Source organism: Glycine soja, chromosome 10 (genome assembly GCF_004193775.1).
Source record: "Glycine soja cultivar W05 chromosome 10, ASM419377v2, whole genome shotgun sequence".
In the NCBI taxonomy this organism is placed as follows: Eukaryota; Viridiplantae; Streptophyta; class Magnoliopsida; order Fabales; family Fabaceae; genus Glycine; species Glycine soja.
Window position 1 is genome coordinate 48,717,024 of NC_041011.1, and position 14,515 is coordinate 48,731,538.

At 30.4% G+C, this 14,515-nt stretch overlaps 2 long non-coding RNA genes across 2 annotated transcripts; one reads left to right on the forward strand and one right to left on the reverse strand.

Annotated features, from left to right (window-relative positions):
- Positions 1 to 2,847: 2,847 nt before the first annotated feature.
- LOC114369344 lies at positions 2,848 to 6,153 on the forward strand. Its single transcript, XR_003657611.1, has 2 exons — positions 2,848 to 5,738; positions 5,880 to 6,153. It is a non-coding gene; the product is annotated as an uncharacterized LOC114369344 (long non-coding RNA).
- Positions 6,154 to 10,124: 3,971 nt separating this feature from the next.
- On the reverse strand, positions 10,125 to 12,562 carry LOC114370908. The gene is made up of 2 exons (XR_003657949.1): positions 12,263 to 12,562; positions 10,125 to 11,930 (listed from the first exon to the last, which is right to left on the reverse strand). It is a non-coding gene; the product is annotated as an uncharacterized LOC114370908 (long non-coding RNA).
- Between the last annotated feature and the right edge of the window lie 1,953 nt (positions 12,563 to 14,515).

Sequence of the window (14,515 nt, forward strand, 5' to 3'; positions counted from 1 at the left end):
CTCGATTTAAAATTTTAAATATAAATCACTCAATAGCAAGAATAAAATTCATCCACTTTTAAAAGACCACAAAAAAATAAGTAAATATTCCTAGGAACTGAGACTAATTTTTGAGACACACGTGCATAGACCAAACACATTTTGTAACAAAAAACTGTGTAAATTAATAATAAAAAAAGAGATCATTTACGAACGATTAGAATACATGTGTGAGTGCTAAGTTGGACCATGAGTCCCCATTGTTGACAATTGAAGGTGTTAAGTAACCAAAAATAGAACTATCGTTTGAAGGGACATACTTCCTACACTACCACCATTACTTCCTGCACTTTCTTAAAAACAATGAAAAATGCAGGAAACAACAACCTCATTTAAAGAGAATAACTCATTACGAAAGCTATGAATTTGATCATTTACTTTGAACAAATTAGATGTTGTGGATTTGTTATTCAAATTTCAACTTAAAAGAACAGAAAACTCACTACAAAAGCTATGAATTACGAACATGATCATTTACTTTGAACAAATTAGACGCTGTGGATTTGCAGTTTAAATTTCAACTTGATCCAATGCTGAACAAATTTCTAGTTACAATTTTACAGGAATTATAGAAATAGTGTTCTTTTTTAAGGCCAATTGAAATTTTATTAATAAAAAGAGTCCAAAACAATCACAAGAGGAGCCTGAATGTGGACAGAACCAAGATACAAAGAAAAGGACCATACAGCTCACATGGTACCTACAATTACAAAAAAAATCCTACGAAAGCAAGGCATATAATATTCAATTAACTCCAACAGAACAACGCAACTGTGAGTAATTATAGTAATAGTGATAACTGCTTTTTATTCTCTTCTCTCTTATTGGTCGTAGTAACTCATTTTTTTTTTTAAGGAATTTGGTTGTAGTTACTGGTTCACTCTTAAAAATGATATTTATTCGTGACCTAATACAATTTTTTTTTCTTCTACTTAAATAATTGAGGCATGGATTAAACTTGAATATTTAGACTTTTCTCTAAAAGGGATTTCAATACCCTATAAGAAAGGAGTATTATATACGGATCCAAAAATTAATTGCGTAGTAAGTAAACTTGTCGATACAAGGTTATGGTCCATATCTCTTTCACGTAGAAGTTGCAAAATTGAAATACCATTGAACTAAAATTTGAAATGATTAATTAATGCCCTAATAATAGAAAGTTTTTGAAATTGATGCATGTGTACCACTGATTTACATGGTTGAAATTAGCTTATAAGTTAATTAAATAATTTGATAACAATACATTATCTGCTCTGAAATACTATTTTTATTTAAGAGAAATAAGAAGAGAGAGAAAATGTGATCATAAATTTTTTTAATTATATTTTTTTCATATTTAAATTTGAAATTCAATATTATTCAAATTAATGATTTGATGGTATCAAATAGAAGATATGATAATTAATAAGATAAACATAAAAAAAAATAAATGAAATAATTATAAAAGATAAAATTATATAAAACCACTATAAAAAAAATGTGTAGATATACTTTTCTTCTCCTTAGGAGATGACCTTATGTGTAAATATTTATGTATAATTTTTCAGAGATATAAATTAAATTATAGATGATATACATGAGTAAACTGATGGAAAAATGAGACAATTTTTTAAAGATTTATTAAATTTTTTGCTTAATATAATAAAACATATTTTTAATAAAATTAGGAGTCTATTTTTTTATGCAATATATATTTACATTTCTGAATACATATATAAAAGGGGTCCTTGTTAATATGTTAATGTTTAAATTATTTTTCAATGCAGATTTTCAAGTAGTAGTGCTAACGTGTCTTTCCTCTCTTCTCTTTCCTAGGTTTTCCTTGAGATGACTGCCATCGATCCTAACGGAGGAAGGAGAGAAGAAAGATGTTGGACCCTGGAGACACCTCATGATTTTCAGATGCAGGTTGCAGACCCAGGGGAGCGGAAGGATGTTTCCATGTGCGAAGATGCCAAGAGGGCCATTGATGTTCTTTTTGGTTGGTTTTTATCTCTCTGTTGTTTATCTTTAAAGTCCACACCTTGTTTGCCCAGACAGACTAGTGTGGGCTATAGAGTCATCACTCATCACCGTTGAAGAAGCGCAAGGCCATTCAGGGGGTATTTGGGCATTATGATGTGCTGATTGGCTTTGTAGATGTTAGAATTTCTAATGAAGTTTGGACGTGCTCTGAAGTGTATGCCAGTCCTAATCTTCACCTTTGTTCTCAGTTGTGGGATCATTTGCGTTCTGTTAATCTTCTCCTTCAGCATCCCTGGGTGGCCATCGGGGATACGAATGATACTATAAGTCCTCCTGAGTAGAGAGGATTAGAGGAGGTTGCTTGGTGTACCCATAGAGACTACCCCATGTTGTGCAAAATGCTTGCTGTAGAGCTCTGAAATAGGTTCAAAAGGACTCAATAACCTTTAACAAAGAGGTGTTTGGCTGTATTTTTTAGCGTAAAAGAATTCTCCAGGCAGGCAGGGTTAAGGGGTTTGGAGAAAGCTCTGGACACGGTTGACTCAGCCTTCCTTATGCAGTTGTATCAGAAATTGTGTTATGATTTATGAGAACGTGTTTTTCCAGGAAGAAACCTTTTAGTATCAGAAGTCGAGAGAGAATTAGGTCAGGCTTGGTAGCAAGAACATGACCTTTTTTCGATTCCAGCCGATTTTCTATAAAATATTCTTAGATGATGTTGGAGATGATGTGTGGAATTTCGTGAAGCAAACTTTTGATTCTGGGAACTTTGACCCTCTGGTTGCTGGAACCTTGGTGGTGCTTATCCCTAAGGTGGACAATCCAAAGCACTATAGAGATTTCCGCCCAATAAATTTATGTAATGTCTTGTATAAACTTATTTCCAAGGTGCTTGTTAATCGGATGAAACCTCTCCTAAATCCCAGTGTTAGCCCTCTCCAAAATAGCTTCATTCCGGGAAGAGGAACCTCTGATAATGGGATTATTCTCCAGAAGGTCATACATAGCTTTTCTAAGAACAAGAAGAAGAAATGAGATGTTTTATTCAAGTTTGATCTGGATAAAACGTATGATAAGGTGGAGTGTTCTTTCCTGAAGCAAGTTCTGTTTGATTTTGGTTTCCCTGAACCTACCATAAATCTGATGTTCTGTGTGTCCTCCTTGGTGACTTTTCTTCTTTGGAATGGTATCAAAACTACCCTTTTTCCCAACAGGAGAGGGCTTCATTAAGGAGACCCGTTATCCCCGTACCTCTTCGTGTTGTGCTTAGAAAGAATGGGTCATTCTATTATGGATGCTAAGGATAGAGGTCTTTGGAACCCTATTTCTTTATCTAGAGGTGGGCCTTGCCTTATTTGTTTTTCACGGATGATGTCCTGCTCTTCTCTAAAGCAAGCCTTCCCAGATTAGGCTTAGTAAGAACATGTTAGATAACTTCTGCAGTGGCTCTGGTCTTCAGGTTAATCTTGCTAATTAATCCAAAATCTTTGCTTCTAAAGGTGTCACTAATCACAGGAAGGACAAGATTGAAGGTATTTCTCAAATAAAATTTACAAGTAATTTGGGTAAGTACTTGGGTTTCAATATGGTGCATGGGAGAGTGTCCAGTAATCAATTTAAGGAGCTTATGGATAAGGTTCAAAGGAAGTTGCTAGCTTGGAAGGGTCGCCTTCTAATAGGCCAGGGAGGGTGACTCTTGTCAAGTCAGTTCTCTGTTCTATGCCTATTTATTCTATGCAAGTTCAATGGTTGCCTAACAAAGTTTGCGAGAAACTGGACGCCATTAATAGGCATTTTGTTTGGAGTGGATCGACCAATAGAAAGATTCATCTGGCTAGCTAGGACACTATTATGAAACCTATGAAGTGGGGAGGGTTAGCTATCCGAAAGGCCCGTGAGCAGAATATTGGCCCTTTGGGGAAGTTGATTTGGGACTCCTTGCATTCCCATGATAAGTTGTGGATTCAGTTGACTCAAAGTATCCGAGTGATAATTTTATGTCTAGACTGGACAACAAGGGCTCTTATACGCGGAGGTTCCTAAAAATGCTTATCTAGAGCTTCAAAATGGATTCAATCTTAATCTTGGGAATGATGGCTCCAATTTTTGGTTTTTTTATTGGCTCCCAGGAGGGTCTCTGAATGATAAAGTTGATTTTATTCATATTCATGACTCTGATATTTGTGTTTGTGATTTTATGCAGGTCGGAGAGTGGAGGCTTTTTCTTCTTTCTAATTTTTGGAGGGTGTGAAGTATAGGTGCTTAAGTTAATGTTGTATTGCACCCACAAATTTATGATTTCTCTATTTGCAGAGCAAGAATTAAGCAGAGGTTGGCGCTTTATCGTGGCGTTATGTCCATATACATGCAATTTTCAAATGATGCAGAAGAGACCTTCTCTAGAGCCCTCAAGCTACTATTGGTTAGTAAGGTTCATGGATAATTAGTTCTTAAGGCCACTCAGAGAAGAGTGCTTCCTTCTCAGATTCATCACCCCTGGTATTTTAGTCATGAATTCTTCAATTCTACACTTTTCTTTAAATGTATGGGTGCTATAATATTTTTCGTATGTTCTTCTCGGTCTATATATACCCGAGTGCTAGAATATTTTCGTAGAAAAAAAAAAATAACAGAACCATGATATTTTTGTTTTAGATATTAGTCCATGGAATAGTAGGTCCTTATCCAAGCTTGCCAAACATAACCAAATACCTTAGATATTTTATAGTCTCTGATAAATCAATTTGTCTTAGTAGTTGAATGCTAAGACATTCTATTCATGACACTTTACAAAACATGGGAATTTTATTAGTAAATATACGATAGGTACTCAGAATAGTACACCACAAAACCAAAATTAATGTTGGAAAAACTTTGGTTATGTGGTATTTATTCTTATCTTATGCAATAAATACCTTGTAACCAAGTGGATATCTTTTGTAAATGTTACGGCATTTCTGGTGCCATACATCAATATATCTTTTTTGCTTTAAAAAAAAAACAAAATTAATGGTCCTCAAAACACCACAGTACGCTTCCATAAAAAACAAACAGATTTAGTTAACTTTTGTAGTTCTGGTTAATTATAAGTTGTATCTCACTCCAAGGGTGGTACCTCATGGCTAGGACCCTAACACTTTGATTGGGGAAAGGATGTTAGAAAAAGGAAGAGAATAAATTAGTATGACAGAAAGTAGCTTTCTTGCTCTGGGAGGAGGGGGAATAGGTTATAGGTTAGGGGGCTACAAGCAAAATTCTTTTTTCCCAAAGGGGGAGGGGAAAAATATTGTGGAATTTTTCTGTTTTTAGTTAATTTAATTTAATGTTAAATTATATTTTTTTATACTACTATATAACATATAAAATGAAAAAAAAAAAGTAATGTCAAATATGATATAAATAAACTGAATATATGTCTTGAATCTAGACATTTCTTTTATCCTATATATCTATTCATTCAACTCTGATATATATAAGTCTAATGCATAGATGGATTTTTATTTTTGGTGTTTTGATGGAAATTATATTGAAGGGAAGATAAGTTTTTATTTTAAATTTAAAATAGTTGTAGAATATTTATGAAAATAAATAAATATTAGCAGGATGCATGTCAAGAAAAATCCCTTTTCTTTTCTATTCATTACATCATACATATACGTACCTTCCCTTTTCCAATTAAAGATTGTATTCGCAGGGTGTCAAGAAAATAATTTTCCTTCGGTACGTAACAGGTGAGCATGTAACACAAGCACATAAAAATCATTGAAAGAAAATGTGTAAATGAGAAAAGAAACAAAGATTATTTTATATTCTGATCATTTATTAGGTTGATTTAACTTGCTCTTTTGAATTATTTATTTTAATTTGTGCAGGGATGACCAAATATTGTTCAATGGATTATTATACTACTTGGGATGCTATACATTATCTGGGGCATCACGTCTTCCATTATGGAGAATAGTGGAGTTGTTATGGCAATATTGCTTCATGCAGGACCAATGGAGTTTCTCTGTTATTGGTTACACTGAGCACTTCATCATTTTGTAATTTCTCTATTATTGGTCCGATCTTAACTTTGTCTCTTTTGTAATTTCAGTATTCAATTTTTGAAATAATTATAATTTGTAGATATTTATAACTTTTTAATTATATTTAAATAAACATAAAATAAATTTAGGTTTATATTTTAATTTTAACATATTATAAACAATGACCTTGTTTCGAAATAAAAATATTGTATTTTTAAATAATTAATTTATAAATAATAAATTTTAATTTTTAAGACGATTCTTTAAAAAGTTATATTAGAAAGTGGAGTTTTAAATTGTTAAAATCCTCTAATTTTTAAATTTTCTTTTATTTTTTATTTTTTTTTTGACATTCTAAGATAATTTTTCTGAGAATTATCTTGAAAAGTCTATTAAAAAATTGTCTTAAAATTTTTAAATATTTTTATTTTTTTAAAAAAATAAGATATTTTAAGACGATTTTTTGAAGAATCGGCTTAAAAAGTTCTCTTTGAATTTTTTTTTTTTTTTCAGAAAATGATTTCTAAGATGATTTGAGAATTATCATAGAAAGTCAATTTTTTACGATGTCAGCTTTAAAAATAATTAAAAACAGTCATAAAAAGTTCATCAAAATCGTCGTGATAATCACTTTTTTTAGTAGTGTATTTTTTTCTTTTTCTTTTTTGTATAAAACTATAAAAGGGTTGCATTGAAAGATACATTGACAAATCATGTCAACATATATTATTTTGGAATGGCGAAGATAATGAGACATATAGGCAATTTGGGCATTGTTATTGACCTCTATCAATTTAGTTGAAACTTTTTTCTTGAAAATGTCCTCCCTACAAAATCATGCTTCTATTGTAGTGTAAGGGAGCAAACAAAATATAAAACGTTTCGTTTTAGATTTTATTTGTACTCATGTAATACAACGGAAATGTAATTCTGCATACAAAATTTGAGATTTTGCACACGCAAATATGTTTTTGTTGTGTGTTTGTTAATAAAAACGTGATTTCGCATATAAAATTTGAAACAAAATCATGATTATTTTTCAAAAATTTTGTATGCGAAATCACCTTTTCCTTACATATTTATTTCAACTTTAAAAAAATACAATAGCAACCTGATACTATAATTGAGATCTTGTATGAGAAACTATACTTTTGTTGTGTATGTGTGCTGGATTTAAACCGAGGGATAAAATGATCATTTTCATGGATTTTAAAAGTTATTAGAGACCAATAGCAAGCCATTAATTTGTAAGCACATTGTGGTTATGGACCAGCGTACATGGCTGGCAAATATTGTTTTACCAATTTAAAATAATTCTTCGAATAGTTTATTTGAGCTCCGACTAAAAAAAGTAATTGTTTATTTTGAGAGCAAGTGAATTTTTTTTTTATTTCTTGAAAAACAAACAACATTAAAATTACTTTATGCTCTATGTTAATATATTAAACTTATATAGGTTACATATTTATTAACTAAATAACTTCACAGCAAGTAAAAAAAAACTTAATTATTACAATTAAAGGTACACATTTTTTTACTCACAAGCATTTTTAAATGCTTAAGTTTTTAAGGGAGTCAATGCTCTTATGGTTATTGATTAATTTCGTAAAAATACTTTTTAAGAAAAATATTTGTAACATATTATTTAATATATATATATATATATATATATATATATATAATTAGTTAAAATATATTAAATTACAAAATTTCTCACTTTATATTTAATAAGTTTCACTTATAATTTCATAACTTTTAATTGTAGATTTCAACTAATAGTAAAGAGTTAAAAGAGAAATGTTAAAAAAAGTATGTTTGGTTTAACTTAGAATGTGCTAGATTTTTTTTTGGGTGTATCATAAACCAAGCATACGCTTTGTATATATCTAACATAAAATAACATTTTTTTTTTACTAAGGGAAAATGGTTTATGCATCATCCACCCATATGGTGATTTATTACATGTTCGATCAGTTGGAACTTTTCTTTAAACTATAGAATGGAATATCGATCAATGACGTTTTGCACCAAGATAGGGATGGTGATATTGTTATATAATTAATTATCATGCATGCCTATAGTCAAAGTATATATAATAATGGTGTAGCTGTAGAGACTTTAGCTTATAGGTAGGGATGGTGCCATGGTGGTAGTTTATGCTTCTGGTGCATGTGTGTGCCGTGTGGGGTGTTTCACAAAGGAATGATTCTCGGACGTTAGCTTGCTGCAGATTTTTAAGGGGTTGTGATTTTTGGACACCACACAGTCCAAACACATTGTAGATAATTTTTATTTTCTATATCCACTATACCACAAAAATAATCTTTAAGCACTATTTTACGCGACAATAACATAAATGTGACTAATTTACAGTAAAAAAAATGAAATCATATATAAATGTATTTGAACTTATTAAAAACTAACACTTATCAGAACACCAACTCTTTTTTTATTTTTTATCATTCTCAATTTTTCTTTTTTCTCTCAATCTAAAAATTTATTGCTTTTGGCAACTCCACTCAATAGGGATCAAACTGTTCAGAATCAAGTCCTATGCCTTTAAAATAAATAATTCCCACTTTTTTGTACGTAACTCCTGATTCTCAATGGCTGGTATATAAGTAAAGAAAGATAAAACAAATTATATATGGTTGGGTTCGTAATGGAATTTTAATAAACAAATTAAAGTTCCAAAAGTAGGGGACCTTTTTATGAAATTTGCCTTCATATATTATACCTTCGGGCCATAGGCATATATGCTTAATTTTATATAATAACATAATTTTAATGAGCTATTTCCTATGTACATATTATATTAAATTTAGTCTCTATTTGTTAAGCTCAATAACCAATATACATTCCCTTTCCCATTATCCATTGTATAATGCAAGTAACATATATAACATATTTAATCTGATTAAAAAAAACATAACATATTTAACAACCAGCAAATATCTAGTTTTATACGAATATTTTTTGTTGTTGAACACACTTAATTATTGTGTTTTATATCACAAAACAGTTAAAAATCTAATCTGTTTTTTTTTTTACTATTATCTTGAATTTTTCTATTACTTATTTGATGGATTACTCATTACTGACGGTATATATATCTTGAAATAAGCATCAGCTTAGCCACCTACTTTCCAAATTTTGTTATTAAGCTGAAGTCTGAAGATCACAAAATAGCTAAGCTAGGGTTACTTGCTTCCTTTAAGCATGTATAAATGTACTTCGGAGAAAATTTTCTTTCATTTCATAGAATTTATTGTTCAATTCTAGCATGCATCCATTCAAATAAAAAAGAAAAATTGTACTTGTACCATAAAAAAGTGTTTAACAAATTTTTTATAGGAATAATATATCTCAATTGTGAAACATCCTCCCTTTCCTCCTTCCGAACCACCTTAATTAATTACTCTAGCTCTCTGTTTTTTCTTTTTACAATTTTAGGAAGTGTTTAAAAAAAAAATTGGTACATGAAAGTGTTTAAACTTTTCAGCAAGCATTAACCCAAGAGAGTGGGAGGTTTTAGCTAATTCAGGTAATTAATTAATAAAACTTCACGATAGGATTTCATGAACCATTCTTCATGATGAGGGAAGTTTAATTGATCAGAGAGAAAACTGCCCCTTGAACATAAGAATTGTTAAGTTAAATTTTTATGGAGGGGGACCAAAAGAAATTAAGACAATTTTCGCATCACGTGACATTCTGCATCTGATATCATAATTATGAATTCTAAATTGAATGCTACCCCTCATTTATATGCTCTCTGACCATTAAGTAAAGGGGCAAATATAGGCTCACACAGAAGCTTTTGTTTACATATGGTTTTCATAGTCTAGATTTCATTCCGTACTATTTCAATTCAAAGAAACTATTTAATTTGAAACCAAACAAATGAGGCATCCACTGTAGAATATTATATATTGTGATTTGTGACTGCAACATTTCGACAACAAAGGAATGCATTTCTAATCAATGTGGTAACTAGTAAGTGATTTAAGAATATACGGTACCAGTCAGAGCTCTAAGCAGTATATATAAATATATACAACACAAATGAGGTCTATGGCAAGTACTAACTGAGCCTTCAAATTATACCTTCAATTAACACGAATACATAGTTTTTGAGAGTGCAAGCACAAACAAACACTTAATTATACAACAATAATACAAAGGAATTGTTACGTAAAAGACCTGTGAGCTACTCTTAGTCATATAAAGAATATTTTAGGGATCCTACAACGATTTAACTTAAACTTGTCTTACTTAGAAATCACCAGTTAAATAATTCACAGCTAAAATATATGCATATATGCTCAAACTTTAAGTATGAACTTTATATTTGTCGAATCAAGAGATTGTGATTGTATAATCCAGTCACCTTCAGTGTGATAAATTATCTTGATATAAGTGCCTTCCCTGAAAAACTAAAGTAGCCAGATAACTGCATATGCTTCATTATGTTAATCGGCTTTATTCTGATTTCATTCTGAATACACCTGTCTATATATCTAACAGTAATGCATGACTCAAGTAACAGTTAATATAGAGATTTATGCTAACATCTCTGGTAATTATGTAATATATACCGAGGAATAACTGACATATAAAAGACATACGGAAAGAATTGAGAGAATCAAACCACTGACCTATTACATGTCATTTAGGTACTTGTAGCAGATTAAAAGCTATGTGGAATCTTACCGAGAGAGAAATAAAAGAAGGAAAAAAGAGGAGGCTTTAAATCCAAAGAAAACCCCGTGAGAACCAAAATGAACAAAGAAGATAAAAAAGAGAGGGAAAGAAACTGCACATATGTACAAATATAACACAACCGATGATATATATATTATTATATATTATGAAGACATGGTGGTTCATGACTTCATGTGTTCATATATATTTGTTGTTGTCAGAAACCTTGCAGATCATGAAGGTGATGATGAAATCAATTGATTATCCATATGAGATTCTTCCAAGGAAGATCAATTTTCAATTCAACAGATGATTGCAAACAGTAGAAGTAAATTAGTAAAGTTTGTTATTGCTTGTTTTCTTCCTATTTCTTCTTTATGATCTGATCATACTCACTTGGAGGATTTTTTTTTTTCTCTTTGGGATACAAAGCACATTATTGCCTCATCACGTAGGAAAAAGATCAAAATCAAAAACCTATGCCAAAAGTCTACTCAGATCCTAGTAAGATGAGGAAAGTACATTGAGATATTGAGAATCTACCATGACTTCAGCAATGGAATAGTTATTTTGTCTCATTTGAGCATCTTTCTCAGATATGAAGCAAAATGAATTGGCTTAAAGTAGATATATATGACTCACCTGTACCGTGTGAGCCATGTATTAATTACAGATTTGCAGTACCTACATCAATGTTTATTCAACACTCGCACACTCAAGTTAACCAAGCAATGAACAAATATAAATTGAGAAAGGTAATGTGTACATGTTAATCCCAAAATGTCATGGTGAAAAATCACTAAGTTAAAATATTTGACTTTTTCTCTCAATAATCTCTCTCTAATTAACTAATTGGACCCTCTTCAAAAAAAAAAAAGAAAGAGAAAACAAAAGAAAAGAAAATTTTAGGTAGTTAAAGAGTTCAGAGTATCTTAGGAAATCCAGAAAGTACACAAAACACAACCCTCATCATGAACCCTAAATACAGAATTTCACTGCCATTATCATCACCAATATTGAAAAAAAAAAGACACTAATGGTAAAGAAGCCCCAACAGATAAATTTAACAAAAAAAAAGGTATATTACAATTCCAATGTAATGGAGGCTCAGACACCGAAGCACGGATTGGATCTCGAAATCACGAATGCATTGCACCGAGCCACGCAAAACAATTCCTGTCCCCCTAAACCCTAACAATCATACAATTAAGATTTAGCACCTATAGCTTATTCAATTTCACGCAGTGGCAGAAGAAAAAAATAAATAATTAAAGAATATCTCATCCAGAATCCTTGTCTTATCCAAGAAAATAATTAAGGGGAAAATAATGAGCTATCAGTTATATATGCTATGCTGACTAAGAATAAGAAGTAAGAACCCAGATGAGAGAAAATAAGATGAGAATCCGTTCCTCACTAGTCACGCTTTTGTTCTGCTATATAAATTACAAACAAGCAAAGAAAATCCAAGAGGGCACAGACATAATTAAACACAAAACAGAGAGGAAGGCATCAGAACTAACAAATTATTAAACTAGGGTTCATGCGGCCAACAACTACTAGGTGAAACTGCCACATGATCTGATCTTTCCACAGCAAGTGAGGGAAGTTAAGATCATGCTGGCAGCTTCAACTGGTAGTGGTGCATGATGGTAGACAGATATTGGGAAGAACAAGAACAAGTGTTCTAAAAGGTGATGATGTATATGATGATGATGAGATCGGAAATTGAAGGGAGGTTTTAACTGCTGCTTTTGCTAGCTAGGGTTTGGATGGAGAAGAGAGTAGGAAGAGTCACTATTATATATAGCAGCGATCAAAGAGAAATCAAGAAAGACTCTATGTGAAAATTTGAAGGGTTCCTTTTAATTTAATTTATTTATTGATTATAATCTTTTTGCCTCCCACCATTTGTTTTAACTTTTAATATTTGTTATCTATAAGTAACGGAATATTAGGGGAGGGTGTAAAGCCATTGGAGAAGTTATTAAAATGAAAACAAATTAAAAGAGGTAAAAAGTGGTCCCTAGTGATGTAAATTGAATATTGTCACGCCAACACCACCACCATGCAGTTTGCAGACAAGATAGCGAGTGTTTTTCTATATATACATATATATTACAAAATGCATTAATAACTTTTGAGCTGCGTACTAAGGAAGTGGGGAACCCTTTCACATTCTCTCTCTATCTCTTAATGTCACTGATGAGGAAGGAAAGCAGTGAACATGAGCCAAAGGAATGAGGGGACCATTTGCATGGCTACATAGACATTTGCATTAGTTCACACATCATGCATATCAAGAAGAAGAAGAAATAAAAAAGCATCTCAACCAAACAAAAATTAATTAAGTATCTCTTTTTTTTCTGTTATGCAAATTTGCCATTTGTCGAATACTTGCTTGTGCTGGATCTGGTAGGTGCCAGCTGCATATATACTACATACTGGAAACGTTTGATACTGGTGATTAGGAAAATGACTCATTAGTTATAAATATTTAATGCTATCTGAAAACCTTTTCCTTCTTATAGATACAAGTAGTGACATGATAGATCTAAAGTATATATGTCATTATCTATTTTATAGCTTATGTGTTTTAAATGCACCATTTTTTTTATTTTTATAGTGGCTGGTAAGAATTGAAAAGGGAAGAGAAGAAGTAATTACAGTCTGTACGTATATACTACGTTACTAGTCGTTTTCCCTTTGGTATGTGTAGATTAAGAGCATCTAAAAGATGACACTATAATATACTCACAAATTAATTGCAAAATAAATAGAATGGACGCTATTTGTTCCATTTACTTGATATCAACCAGGCACTTAACAGTCGTACCACATTTAATAAACCCAAATACATTAATGTCATTTTGTTTATATAAGCATTGAATTATAATTTTTTATTATCTTAATTTCTTTATGAAATTTCGTTACAATTAAATAAAAATAATAATGTTAATAATGTATAAATGGTTGCTTATTTTGATATATTCTAAAAATATATAATGTTATTCTTAAAAAATATTAACGAATAACTAAATTGTTTTGCATTATGATATAAAATATTTTATAGATATAATTTATATAATATAAACTTCTAATAAGCATCTGATTGTAACTTTTGTAAAATGCTTATCTAATATAATAATTATCGAATGATATAAGAATAACTTTAACTTGCATCAACATAAAATATTTCTAACATAACCACATTAGATATTGTAATAATTAATAGATATGTTTTAGGTTATAGATAATTTTAGATATTAATGTATATTTTAAAATAATTATATTACAAATGTCTATATCATTCTAATTCATATAAATGTATCCTTTAAAAAATGATAACATGATAAATATATTTGCATTTATGTATAACTTAGATAAATACATACTCATAATAATTAAAATATTTAATTTATAATTTATACTCATTAAATTTTAAATCATTAATAAAGTAACTAACACTACCTAAAAGTGTTATACGTATGTTTTGCTCTAATATTATAATATAAGTTTTTAAATGCTTAAAAGGTCAAGATATGAACTTATTACACCCATTTAGAAAGGAAAACGAGTTTAATTTTTATGCATTGTTTTTGAAAAAAAATATTAGTTAATTAAAAATTATAATAGATATAATTTTTAAAATAATAGTTATAAAAGTTAGTGAATTCTTATGAAAAATTTATGATTGATTAATAATATAAAAATTTTATTACACATTTACTAAAAAATAATATTTATTTAAATATTTCTAATGGATTGCTTGATTG